Source organism: Chenopodium quinoa, unplaced genomic scaffold, assembly GCF_001683475.1.
Source record: "Chenopodium quinoa cultivar QQ74 unplaced genomic scaffold, ASM168347v1, whole genome shotgun sequence".
NCBI classification, from domain to species: domain Eukaryota; kingdom Viridiplantae; phylum Streptophyta; class Magnoliopsida; order Caryophyllales; family Amaranthaceae; genus Chenopodium; species Chenopodium quinoa.
The window spans coordinates 5,763,179-5,776,412 of NW_018743175.1; the positions used below are offsets into that span (position 1 = coordinate 5,763,179).

At 33.3% G+C, this 13,234-nt stretch overlaps 2 long non-coding RNA genes across 2 annotated transcripts; both read right to left on the reverse strand.

The window, feature by feature from the left end:
• Positions 1-735: 735 nt before the first annotated feature.
• Positions 736-2,314, reverse strand: LOC110732754. The gene is made up of 4 exons (XR_002513513.1): positions 2,167-2,314; positions 2,027-2,065; positions 1,885-1,932; positions 736-914 (listed from the first exon to the last, which is right to left on the reverse strand). It is a non-coding gene; the product is annotated as an uncharacterized LOC110732754 (long non-coding RNA).
• Positions 2,315-4,727: 2,413 nt separating this feature from the next.
• LOC110732755 lies at positions 4,728-5,830 on the reverse strand. The gene is made up of 2 exons (XR_002513514.1): positions 5,423-5,830; positions 4,728-5,337 (listed from the first exon to the last, which is right to left on the reverse strand). It is a non-coding gene; the product is annotated as an uncharacterized LOC110732755 (long non-coding RNA).
• Positions 5,831-13,234: the final 7,404 nt, after the last annotated feature.

Sequence of the window (13,234 nt, forward strand, 5' to 3'; positions counted from 1 at the left end):
TCATATGCCTTTTAAATAGTGAACAAATTTTATTATATGTTAATGTGTAGAGTTATAAAGATGTTCAGTTATGTAATGATAAATGATCATTTATGTAGATATATATGTTTTTTTAATATAATAATAATATAATTGAACATTATTGATATTATATTTGTTTATTATAATTATTGCAGCCGATAGTAGAAATGCTCAAGATACTCTTATTGTTTCAAGGAATGTTCACGCTGCTTCTAGCTAGTGCTTCAACAAATGTTCAAGCTACTACAAGTGTTTCAAGAACTGTTCAAGCTACTACTAGTGTTAGTTCTAAGAAGTGTTCGAGGTGGTTTAGGACATACTTCTATTAAGTATGATAAGTTCTTAGTCTTTTTTGATACAAATGTAGCTAAGAGGTTCACTAGTAATGGTAAATGAGGGAGTACATTAGGAAACCAATAGCTTTTAAATTACTACTTTCATGAGACTGCATTTTATATTTTTATCATGTAATGGATCTAAGGTTGTGTTTCTATTAAGCAATGTTTTCTTTCAACCTTAATATTGTTAGTGATGTAAATTATTTGCAAATGAACATTTCATAGATACAAAACACCGAGTTGTTAAATATGTTAAAAAAAGAAATACTAGCTATTTAACATACAATATTAAAAAAAGAAATATCAAATTCTATTAAAAAAAATAGAAATACCAAATAAAGACTCTTAAGCGAGTAAAATCTGTAAGTTCTATTGAACACATATAAGAACATATATCTTTGTATAAATGAACATATATAAATTTATAAATGAACATGTAATACTACTCTTTTGTAATTTTTCTTGATAATCTTTTGTTGATCCTACATTCAGTGTTTTCTTCAAAAGCATTAGTTGAGTTGTGTATTGCATCCTCAGCTTCCTGATTTGGTCTACCTGTTGATAAAAATGGATATATAATATAATATTAATTGTTATTTAATAATATATAAATGAACGATATATTTTAAGTAAATGATCATTTGATGGACTAACATTGTTTGGGTTTAAGTCACAAATCCATTTTTTATTTTGATCACCAGTGAATGTTTCCATGTGTTTCATAATGTAAACTTCACAATTTGTGTAATCCTAATTGCCACTTTAAATGACACATCACTACAATATAGATTATATCAATTTATATGAAGAAAAAAAAAATGTTCAGTATGTATTTCATATATGTTCATATATGTATCTACAAATGAATATTATTTTTTAATATAAATGGCATATTTTTTTACAGGTAGATGCTCATATATGAATTATAAAATATGAATAGCATATCCATCTCTAAATTCCATCAAATGTTTCACTTAAAATGGTATAAAACTATAATCTAGCTTTGTTTATTATGCATTTAAAAATGTTCATATATGTATGTAAAAATGCTCATAATATTTAAAAATAATGAACATATTAATAAATGTAAATGCACATATATAAACTATTAAAAAACATTTGAATGTATTACCAAGTTTTGTATGCATGCGTTCATAATGTTTTATACAAATCAATAACACATATTTAAAATAAAAAAAAATCAAATCTGAATATGTTAATAAATACATATTAACATGTAATTATAGGTAAACATGTGAATATTTTCATTATATGATATGAAAATGAACATATAGTGCTTTATAATTGTTCATTTTACCTAAGCATCCGAGACACTATTTTTACATCTGCAGCCTTAACGCTTGTATATCTTTGAAAGTGTTGGATCTACAATAGGAGATTTTTGTTCGCCGGTTTTTTTTGTAGAGGTGTTTCACCATCATCTCAATTTTTACATTATAAATCATTTAATAAATTTTTTTTAATAAATTCTTGTAAATTTAAGAAGTTTGAGTAATATACTTACATTTTTGAAGAATCGTTGTTTCTGTTCTCTGAAATAGATTTCTCCAAACTGAAAAATGAAATTGAAGCAAGTAGATGTTAATTTTACTAATTATTCGAAATAATCACTTTGAAAATGATGAATTATTAACATAAATACTTACATATATACATTTTCAGTTATTAAACTATCAATTTGTTTCCTGAAACACAATCACAAATAAATTCTCAAAAAATTAGTTTTTTTTTTTTTTTTTTTTTTTTTTTTAAAAAAAAATAAAATTATATGAACATTTATACTTACTCTTTTGATTTTCGCTACTTTTTTTCGGTGAAATTTGCTTCGGTTGTTTGACTTCGTCTCTAATGTCCGCCATGGTTGAAGTTTTAAAGCTTAGATGAGAGAGATAATGGAGAGGGAAAATAAAGAGAGAACAAGATGTTTTTTTTTTTTTTTTTTGGGGGTATATATATTTGTGGGGTAGAGGAAGTTACTGAAATTTTTTTAGGATTTTAGGGAGTAATAGTGATAACTTGCTATTTGATACGATTTTAGGGTGTTTTGAACCTAGTTTACTTGATATAAATTGCGTTTTGGTTCATTTTTACTCTATTATTATGCAATTCTTGTGTATCCTATGCTTCACGGGTTGTTGGTGTTTTTGTTGAGATTCTAGGTTCAAAAGAACGACCAAATGGAGCCCATGGATACAAAGCCGAGGTTAGAAGCAAGAAGATGGATGAAAGAAGCCAAGGAAAGGAGCATTATAGAAGAAAAGATGAAAAAAGGGGTTTAGAAGACCCTGCACGGCTGTGCCAGACCTTGCACGTCCGTGCAGGAGATTCCAGAAAGCTTCAGCAAGCTGCCAAGGCCTGCACGGCCGTGCTTAATCTGGCACGTCCGTGCAGGAGGTGCACGACCGTGCCAGACTTTGCACGTCCGTGCAGAAGTGCTCCAGAAACTCAGAACATTCTGCCAAGGCCTGCATGGACGTGCCAAATTAAGCACGTCCGTGCAATTGTAGCTGCACGTCCGTGCCAGTATCTGCACGTCCGTGCGGAACTGCTCGATTCTTAGCAGTACGTTCTGCCTCAATTCTGCCCCCTCTGCACATCCGTGCCAAACTTGGCACGGCCGTGCTTAGCCTTGCACGTCCGTGCCAAATCTGGCACGTCCGTGCAGACCTGCAGTCGAACTCCTTCCTTGTTTTCTCCGTCCTTTTTATTTGGGGGTCATATAAATACCCCTTTAGAGCTCATTTGTACGGGAGAGGCAGTTTTTCAGAGCTTTTCTCTTAGTTTGTAGTCTTAGAACATTAAATTCTCAAATCATTAGTTAGTTCTCAATTATTAGCTTGGAATTATTCATATTCAATCATTGTAGAAGACAACATCCACCATTGTTGCTCACCTTGAAGCTTCATAGTAACCATTTCTTACTCATCTTTTCTACTTCTCTTTACTTTGTTGTTAATTATTTGCTAGTTCTTGCATGTTTTGGATTGTTAATTAGCTTAATCCTTAGTTTGAATTTGTTCATGAATTGCTTGAAATCTTTAATTGCTTTAACCCCCATGGATTGTGAGTAGTCTAAATTCTAGGGTTTGGGCAAAACCCTCAATGTAGTCACTAATTACTTGTTGCATGTGCTAATTTGGTTGTTGTGGGATGTTAATTAGTTGAGCTTAAGTGGTTTAATTGCTTAGTTCTTGTATATGGCCATTGCTAGAACTATTTATCCAAGCTTTCTCAACGAAGGATCGAGAGATGAACTTGAGTTAGCTCCCTTATGCTTGATTGACCCGAAATGCCATGAGAATAGGGATTACCGGTCAAGGGAATGTTTATGTCATCGTGATTATGCTTTAACACTTGTTTTATGCTATGTAACCACGAAAGTAGGTCGTATTCATGATTCAAGTAATCCCTCTAGCTTGAGAGAGTAGTTGGGTGCTTTAGATGACTTCCCCTAATTTATCCCATTAATTTACCTTGATTGTTGCATGCTAATTGTGACTTGTGATGAAGTTGAGTGGTATAACCCAAGCCCTAGATTCCTCTTAATATTGTTAACCTCCTCTTAGCTTAGTTGAATTGTGTTAGAAGAAGTTACTAAAAACCAACCCAATTTAGAATTCGTTTAGCTTATTTAAACGGTAGTACTCGGTGGTTGATTCAACGCCTCTCTTGGGTTCGACCCTTTCTTACCCTTACTATTGTTAGTGAGACCAAGATAGGAATTATTATCTTTGGTAGGCTCGACGACGGCCTATCAAATAGTATGCTGCATTTTGTGAGGGTATAGTACTGCAGAAACTATGAAAGTAGGTAGATGGGGGAAGGGGTGTTAAACGATGTGTTTAGAGAGGGGTGTAGGGGATGATGCCTAGACTAGAGTCTAGCCATAAATAATTACCATTGTGTGATTGAGAGGCAAAGGCCCACATGATTAGGACCTAACCTTGGACCGCAGTTAAACTTATCTGAGATTTGTTGTTTCAGTCTGCAAAAAGCCCAATTAATGTGACTGCTCATTTCTCTCTGACTTACATATGTTATTATTGTGTTGACTGCCTTCAACCAACCTCATCTGCTGAATGCTCATCAAACTAGGGGAGAGCATGGGATGGGTACCCGTTCCGATAAAGTTATTGGTTCGGGTACCCGATAACCGTTAAGGCTAAAACCGATTCCCGAAACCGTTCCGATAAGGTTCGGGTACCTGTAAATTCGGATACCCGAAAATATGGGTACCCGAACCAAATATCCGAACCGAACCAATAAGCTGATTTTTTTTTTGGGTCTTTTTATTTATTTAAAACCTGCTTTGCAATTCGTTTTTAGATGCTTTTTAGTTTTTACTAGTTTTTTTTTTTTTTACTTCCTATTTTTTGAACTATAACAATTGAACTTAAATACACAAATAACAAAAATAATTACAACTATCGCTGTCTTCCGCTTTGGCAACCTACCAGTCCCTGTCCTTGAGGCTGCTGCCTCCTCATCTCTCCTACTTGGCTGCCTGAACTCCTCCTTGTACCCACCTGCTTAATAATATTTTTGTCCAAACTTCCACCTGTTTTTCTAGTATTAATTATTGTTATTAGTACTATGATTTTTTTTGTAACAAATAACAGCCTAATAGGATGATATTTAAACCTGAATACACATATAACACAGCACTCAACCCGATTACAAATGAACAAATACTTGATACAAACATACTGTTTCTTTTTAAAAAAAAGTCCATAGTTAACAATAATAAACCAATACATAACAAAAAAAAAGTCCATAGTTTATAGTTTTAAAACAAAAACAGTCCATAGTAATCATATTTCATAAAATACTCCAAGCCTTCAATGACTTCCGGCCTTCAATACAATCACCACCAACCTTCATGATTATAAGTTGTTGCCTCTAATCAATTAATCATCATCAACAAAGAGAGAGTGTTCCTCACCAAGAGGTAACATTTCTTCAAAAAAAAAATTAAAAAAAAGTTAATGAATAATTAACAAGATAATGAGATTAAAAAAAAAGAGAAAATATTTAAATGTTACCTGATTCAATTTTTTCCATATCTTCAAGTCTCTCCTCAAGTATAAGAGGACCTTGAGATGTACGTAACCAATCTTGTGCACAAATCAAGGCTTCAACCATCTTAGTTGAGAGTGAGCTGCGAAATGAATCAAGCACTCGACCACCGGTGCTAAAAGCTGATTCGGAAGCGACTGTTGATACGGGAATGGCAAGTACATCTCTAGCCATGAGAGCTATTGTTGGATACCTTTCACCATATTTTTTCCACCACCCCAAACAATCAAAGTTTTTTCCGGCGGGATTAACTTCTCTATCATCTTCTAAATACTTGGCCAACTCATTTTTCCCTTGTACTCCAACACATGAACCCACCTGCCTTTCAAACTCTAATTCCGCAACATCTACATCAGAATCCATATCTTCTACTTCCTCCGAAAAATCAGAAGTTTTAGGGAGAATAGACTCATTTGGAGGGTTTTCAGAAATATAAAGTTCATACATGTCATTCAGAGTTTGCATCACTTTATCACACAAGTACTTAGCTTTTTCAGAATCATATTGTTGATTAATTGCCCATTTAGTATATCCCATTTTCCGCCTAGGATCAAGAATGACAGCAATATACAACAAGAGATTCACATTATCAACATTTTCCCAATACTTGTCATGCTTTTTCTTCATTCCACTAGCCATTAAACTCACCCCCGCATCATTACTCAACATTTTTTTCTTGATTAACACACTAATCCCAACAAGTTCTTGTAAATACACATTAGAGGTGATATACAACGAGCCGGAAACTCGTAGAGTAGCATCATAGAATATTTTAAGTAAAGGAAGAAAAGAGGCAACACGATCCCAATCACTAGGTTCAGGCACCCCGCCTGTCTTAAGTAACTCATACCTAAATTTACCACCATCTGAACATTCAAGCAAATCAAAAGCCCTACGATATGCCAAAGCACCTTCCAGCATTAAAAAAGTGGAATTCCACCTAGTATCCACATCTAAACAAAGAAAACGTTTTGACTCCAACTTTTCTTGTTTAACACAACTCATGAACTTTTGCAATCTAGCACCCGATGATCTTACATACCTAACAGCACAACGAATTCTTTTTATTGACACATCACTTTCTTTCAATCCTTCTTTAACGGTTAAACTTAATATGTGAGCACAACATCTCATGTGTAAAAACCGACCACCCAAAACTAATGTCTTCCAACTTTCAAACCTTCTTTTCAAATATTGAATGCCAACATCATTTGAACTTGCATTATCTACAATGACAATCATTACTCTAGAAATACCCCATTCAAGTAGACACTTTTGGATAGATTTACCAATTGTTTCACCAGAATGACCAGCAATTATACAAAAGTTAATTATTTTTTTATGCAATTTCCAATTTTGGTCAATAAAGTGAGCGGTTAAACACATGTAATTCATATTTTGGCAAGAAGTCCAAGTATCAGTGGTGAGACTTATACGTGAAGTGCACTTACTAAAAAAACTTTTCAAACTGTTTTTCTCATCCAAATAAATCCTAAAACAATCTCTAGTCATTGTCCATCGAGAAGTAATAATGAAAAAGGGTTGTGTTACCTTCATAAAGTTGCGAAAACCTTCATGCTCCACCATTCTAAAAGACATTTCATCCATGATCACCATCTTTTCCAGAGCTCTCCTACTATCTTCTTGATTGAATTTCCACAGCTCAAGTCTACCTTTTTTTTATCCACGAGATTCCCATCAAGAGTTTGTTGACTAAGGGACAATAGTTGCTGATTTTGATCAATGTTTGGGGGGTATTCCTTACACCGCTTTATGTGGTTCTTCATGCCGGAGGTACCTTGAAGTGATGCACAACCAATGAATGTATGACAATAGATACATTCAGCCTTGTTTTCTCCATCCTTCTTTATAAAATGCTCCCAATGAGGAGAGCGCCTTTTTCTAGATTTTTTTGAAGTTTCACTTAAGGAGGCAGCAACATCAGCAGGTTCAGAAGGTTGGTTTGATTGATTTTGCTGGTCAAAGGGGTCATTATTTTCCGTCATTGGTCAAGGGTCATACTCCCAAGGCTCGGGAGGAGGACTTGGAATTGGAGAAGCTTGACTTGTAGCCGATGAGTCTTCCATATCCCCACTACTTCTAGATTCCATACACTCCTACAAATGAAAAAAAAAAAACAAATAAGTTCAATCATGTATACACAAATAACAAGAATGAGTCATAGCTATATGAGGGTTGAAAGGGTGAACATCTAGGACATATGTCTATTAGAAACAAACAGGACAAAAACTTTTCCACGTCACACAAATACACAATCATAAAATCTCAGACAAGCAAGTGAAATAAAAAAAAAAACTATTGGTACAACTACACCATATAATCACTCTGTGAGCCTTGCAGTACCTTAGGCAAGTATTACTGAAAATGAGTCCAAAAGATGATGTACACAGCCACACAAGTTACTGTTAAACCAAATTCCAGCTGACGAATATTACTCAATTTTGTTAAACCATACATTGACAGATTAACCTGAGTAGAAGCAACTAGATAAATCATATTGGACTACATGATTATCATATTGGACTACAATAAATCTTAAAACGTTTTCTTAAAATGCTTGTAATTAACTCACGTTACAATAAATCATATTGGACTACATGATTATCATGTACAACTCTATAGATGCTCAACACACAGGAAGCCATCACACAACACTATAGATGCTCAACAACATTAGTACACAACAACTATAGATGCTTAGCAACATCACACAACAACATCACTCTGAATCCTTGTTTTTTCTCAACAACCTTATTTCCACATCAAAAACAGAAATCTCACCTTACTCACTCATCTAAATCTAACAGACACAACTTGACAAAAAATAATAAAAAAACCTCAATTCTGAAAAACATAATAAGTACCATTCCTCCCAAAAAAAACAAAAAAAAAAAATAATAGTACCACAATAAAAAATCAGGAAAAAAAAACAATTACAAATCCGAAAAAACCACAGATAGTCAGATACTATAAAATGTAAATTACCTCAACAATGAAAGCTCAAAAGCCGCTTCAATGGAGAGCCGAAGTACGCTTCAATGGAGGAGATGAAGGAGTGAAAGCTCAGAGCCGCTTCAATGTAGGAGATGAAGGAGTGAAAGCTCAGAGCCGCTTCAATGGAGAAGTCGAAGTACGCTTCAATGGAGGAGATGAAGGAGTATAGGCGTATAGCTCAGAAGCCGCTTCAATGGAGAAGTCGAAGTACACAGAGCCCTAAATTGAATCTGCGATCTGTGAAATTAAAACAAGAGTTTAAGTTTAATTGAATTTAATCAATTCATTGCAAATAATTAGATCTGGCAAAGGGATAATTAGTTAATTACCTGAGGACATTAGGAGATGAAGGAGTGAAAGCTCAGAGCCGCTTCAATGGAGGAGATGAAGGAGTGAAAGCTCAGAGCCGCTTCAATGGAGGAGATGAAGGAGTGAATGGAGAATGGAGATTAGAGAACCAGAGGCAGAGACATTAGAGAAGAGGAGGAGAGAGAGGGGGATGGAGGCTGAGTGAAGTGAATGACTGAGAAATGAGAAAAGAACGAAGTTTAGGGTTCACTTTTTTGTTCTTTATTTTCTGTTTCTTTTTTTTAAAAAAAACTGACATTTTTCATTTGAGATTTCGAAAAAAAATATTTTCGGGACATTCAGGTACTCGAAACAGTGTTAACGGGTACCCGTTACCCGAACCGTTAAATTCTTATCGGTTCGGTTACCCGACCCGTTTTCTTTAAACGATTCGGGTACCCAATTTTTCGGTTCGGTTACGGTTCGGTTTTTTGGGTTTTCGGTTTTTCGGATAGTTTTGCATAGTCCTACATCAAACTGCTCATTTTCCTGATAACTGAGGACTACTTTAAACTCGGCTATTGCCTATTGGCTCCATCTCACTTTACAAAGGTCTTTGACTCTTTTTAATCCTTTTTTTTTTTTTTTAATAAAAATTCAATTCGATGCTTTTAATGTTGTTATGTTGTTAGCTTGTCGCAACTAATTTTATGGTCAACAGGGATATTAAATGTCATACTGAAAGTCTCTCTATGTTTATCTTATTTCACCATGAATAGTACCTTGTATAGTAATTTATTTTAAGGTTAATTTAATGTATGATTTTATTTCAATCGAATGTGTTAAAAAGAGGAGGGCAGAAGGAAATATAAGTTTCTCAATTGAATGTTTAATTTTCAATGAGTAGGTGAATGGACCTTTCCAAATCCCATTATCAACGAGCTACGACATGTTAGGTTTTTGGTTGGTTACAACTCCATCTTTGCCAAATATAATTGAATACTTTCCACGAGATTGAAACTCCTCACTAGTTACCTACTTTGAATTTGCATAGTCAAATCGTCTTACAGTCTTTTCATAGTGCTAGCAACAATACATAAACCTTAGCTTATGAATAATAATAATAATAATAATAATAGCACTTATAAAAAGTAATGCTTATTGATGAGAAGGCAAAACTAGAAATACTATAAAATCTTTTGCCGTGCGCTTTTATCATAGATTGATTAATGAATTATCCTATATTGACTCTGATAATACTCCATAATGTTTAGAGCTTGCATGAACAAGCTATTGCGGCATTGATCTCTTTCCTTGATTTTTTTTTAGTTGATTCATCAGATTGATCAGAAGTTATGTAAAGAATAATGTTGTTAGTGGAGGTTAGCATCTTCTAGGTATTCTACAAGCTAACTTAAAGCAAACATTCACAATAACAGATTAGTACTAGTAATACTACTCTACTAGTGATACTACGTATTGAATGTTAGTACTACGCATTTAACTGTTTCTCAGCAGCATAATTGGTCCCCAAGAACATTTCTGCTACAAGTCTTAAATGTCACTTTTAGATCTGATGCCTTTTATTTGGTGTTGTATTAGTACGATTACTACTATAGCTAACGTATGATTTCTTTAAAGTATTAAAAGCAACTTGGAATTCAATGCCTTTTATTGCAAAAATTACTTTACACTGCCCAATTGAATTTGTTTATGGCTTTTACTTCTATCAAACCTTTTCTTTTGTTTTGAATTTACTTCTTATAGATAGTGTGCATATAATCTTACATTATCAATATAATATTGAAAAAATTGCTAAATTTTTCATGTGTTAATGTTCTACAAAGTATAGAATAAGAAGGTATTTCACCATAAAATGTCGGCTTATTCCTCTTAAATTTAAGATTTTTGATAGTGATCAAGCATGTAAAGATTCTCTAGCTAATTATACTAGTATATATCATGTACATGTTAGATTCACATAAGGATTGTTTATACCGTGGATCCAAAACTTAAGATCAAATCTTGTTTAACTTAAGAACAACTAGACTCTAAGTATGAATTAAGTTACACTAAATCACATCAAGCAAGTTTTAAATTATTTTAATGAAGTAGAATAATGTAAATTAATAAGAATAAGAAGTGAAGAAAAAAGCAGGCTGGTCTTTGCCATAACATAAGCTTTATTTGGTGAGTGGACTGTGGAGTGTGGGCAATTATAGTCAAAGATTTGATTAACGAGCATCATGGCATATGATTAGGGCATCAATCATTTCACTGTCGCATCATTATTGGAGATAATAAGTGCCAAAAACCCATCATTATTAAAGATTACAACTATAACAAAAAAAAAAAAGGTTTAGGTGCAAACAAAAATAGTAATATACTATCCAAGGTTAATTGAAGTAAAAAGGTGGTCAAATGTGATTCTTTTTGCTTTAGTTAATGATTAATTTGTTGTATTTTGATTTTGGAACAAAATAGTATCTCGCATGTAGGGAGGTTGGGCCAGAAATGCTAGCTGTGTACATATGCTAAATCACACTTTTATTCCCATTATTATTATCATATCATATTATAAAATGCGGAAGTTTATTGGCTTGCTTTTTAGCCTTTTAGTCAAGAAGGAGATCGAGGAAGATGCTAGCTTTTTAAATTTGTTGACAACTAATCATCTGTTTGTTAAAGTGAAACCAATGGTTGTCCATTATTTTTGGTGTTTATGATGAAAGACGATGAGAAATTTTTTAGTAATAGTTAAAAACACAAGAGGTCAGATCGAGAGGTGATTTCAAAGAGAGAATAAGTATTGAATCTTACAACCAAAAACATCAACTTGGCCACTTCTTGATTAATCCTAATTATATACTTGTCAAGAGCTAGCAAATAAACCATATAAAATACATATAGAGAGATGATTAGAGAATTTTGCATTAATTATAACAACTATAATTGGGGGATAGAATATCAGAATAATAAGTGGTTCTCCTATCTTATCAACGGAAAAGTAATTTGCTTACCCATTATAATTATTAGGGGGGTTGGGTTAGGACATTAGCTTAGGAAATGTCCTTATTATATCACTTCATTGCCTAGCCCACTCAACTCAGTCGATCACATCTAAATTAGTGCACCTACAAGCATGATTATCATCATGTAAAATTATGCTACTATGCTCTATTTATTTACATATCCTTTAAGGCTTTAATTTGTCATATTTTTCACATAGTTTATTCATTATAATTTCTGTAACATGTATATCACATTATTACATATGCTCTTTTACTACCTTGGACTTAATGTTCTTTTATTTGAGAACATGACACATATTTATTCATAAGATAATTTATGCTCATGTATTGATCCAACTTCAATTCTACATACAATATTGGCTATCTAGTCACCACTGCTCCACGACCAGCTTATTGTGTTGGAAATTTTTTGTAAGTAAGACATTCAAACAACACTGCTTTTAGTTAGAGTTGGCAAAAATTGATACGACACAACAACACAACACGAACCAAACACGAAAAAAACGGGTTAGTGTCAAGGGTTTCAACACATTTAATTAAACGGGTCAACACGACACGACACGTTTAATTAAATAGGTTGGGTTAGTGTTGAGATTCTCAACACGAAATTAACACGACCCAACCCGCCTAACATAAAAAACCAATAATTTATGGAATTATTGATAAATATATTGAATAAGATCAATATTTTTCAATTCAACACGACACGAACCGAGCATGAAAAAAGCGGGTTAGTGTTAAGGGTTTTCGACACGATTAATTAATTGAGTCAACACGACACAACACGTTTATTAAATGGGTTGGGTTAGTGTTGACCTTCCCCAACCCGTTTAATTTTCGACACAAAAACAAATACGATACAACACAACACGATTGTCAGATCTACTTTTAATAAACAAATTTATAGAAGAATATGTTAACTTATTAGGAGTATAAGACATTTAAACAGTACCTCCAAAAAATCCATAGAGGCAAGGTTATATACAATGTATAACATATAGTAGGCTCGATTTTGGCATTGCTTATATTTTAGTACTTATAATGTTGGTGGTTGGTTGTATATTTGAACAAAATAAAATATTGTTGGGAGAATCTTGCTTCATTCATCCAATGGCTCCTATGATTCGAATAATTGAACGTAAAATCCACTTAAATATATATATAAGTAAATATATATACATGAATGTGAATGAATGGAGGACATAGTATAAATAAAAATCTGTTGATAATAGAGAAGTAATGGGGTTATATTATGGGCATGGATGCACATGTTTTGTTTGAGAAGACATAAATAATATTGATTTAGATTGAAATGATATAAAGTGGGGGCAAACCAAAAAGAAAAATGTTACCTAAGGATGGAAAACTAAGCAATATCATATCGATCACCAAATGAGTTAGTTGTTTCCCAAGTGGAGTTGTTTTTAAAGGTGACCCTCCTCA